The sequence below is a fragment of the Sinocyclocheilus grahami genome, unplaced genomic scaffold (assembly GCF_001515645.1).
Source record: "Sinocyclocheilus grahami isolate Dianchi unplaced genomic scaffold, SAMN03320097.WGS_v1.1 scaffold305.1, whole genome shotgun sequence".
Lineage (NCBI taxonomy): Eukaryota > Metazoa > Chordata > Actinopteri > Cypriniformes > Cyprinidae > Sinocyclocheilus > Sinocyclocheilus grahami.
The window spans coordinates 498,114-499,406 of record NW_015505484.1 but is presented as its reverse complement, the minus strand read 5'-3'; the positions used below and the strand labels follow the sequence as shown (position 1 = coordinate 499,406).

At 36.7% G+C, this 1,293-nt stretch overlaps 1 pseudogene; it reads left to right on the top strand.

Moving 5' to 3' along the window:
• The window catches only part of LOC107601427 (neurotrypsin-like), a 46,358-nt pseudogene that overhangs the window by 26,295 nt on the left and 18,770 nt on the right, over positions 1-1,293 (top strand).

The following is a 1,293-nucleotide window of genomic DNA, read 5'->3' as shown; positions in this document are numbered from 1 at the left end:
ATTGAGATGCACCTGTATATATATATATATATATATATATATATATATATATATTCTTTTCAGACACCAGTTTCTTGTCACATTCAAATTGGTTGTCATAGTAACGTCACTAATTTGTGGCGATTGAGCACATTGTGAGTTCCACAAATCTGAATGCATTATTTGAAAAATTGACTGTTAAGATAAATATTTTGCACAATTTATTATCTGTAATATCATTGTGTTGCCACTAGATGCCTGTATAGCGCTATGTAACAATCCCTAGTACCTAAGACATTGCACATAATTTACACATAAATCACACGCAAATTAATTTTATTACATTTGGATTTGAATACATGTTTAGATATTATCAATGGCTACTTTTTGTCTTTGTTTTTTGTTCAGTTGTTTTGTTGTTGTTGCTTGAAACATTGATTTAAAGTGTCAGTTATTGCATTATTATTTCAGTCAAACCTATAAAACCCTTTGTTACCCCAGACTACATATAAAAGCCTGATCAGTGGCAAAAAAGTAATCAATGCAGCTACTTAATCCTTTGCTAATCATTAACGCATGAACTTCCCCTTTAAATAACGTGGCGTTCTGCCCTCTATGTGTATAACGCTGTTCCCATTAAATGCTCTTAGAAGTGAATGAATTGATTCAGCATTTCAACACCTCCGTAATTGCAGGATGCATCAAACTCGACAAAGCGGTTTAATAAAGGATGTATTGATCTTGTAAATTAGCAAATTTTACTTTACCAATATTTTTTAATTGGCTGTTAAAGTTTATATGGGAATATGACACGCTGATCCTTTAACAATGCATTGGCTCAAAAACGCACACCTTTTGGACAAATGTCGCAACATGATTTATCAACTGCCACAAATACTGCCTAAACAAAATACTGATTTTGTGCACTTTATTTACTGTATCAATATTTTAAATTGGCCTTTGAACTTAGCTTTATTGCATGGCAAAAAAAAAAAGCGTTACCTTGCCAAAGCACTGATAGAGCCCATTGGACCTATGGCGTTGATGAGCGCTCCAAATGCAAACTTTGCATGCAACAATCAGGCAGCAATTGACAGCGCTCTGATCCAATGGCATACAGGCATCGTCAGATTGACAGTACTCTAGCCCAATGATGTTGGGGGATCCAGTGGGGGCGGCAGTCATATTTCAGGGTGACCGTGCCACTCTTTATCACAACCCTGCTAAAATGTAGTGCCAATACATGCGTTCATTGGCACCCCTTCAGCTGGTGGTGCCCTAGGCGACCGCCTAGCTCGCCTATGCCTAGAAACG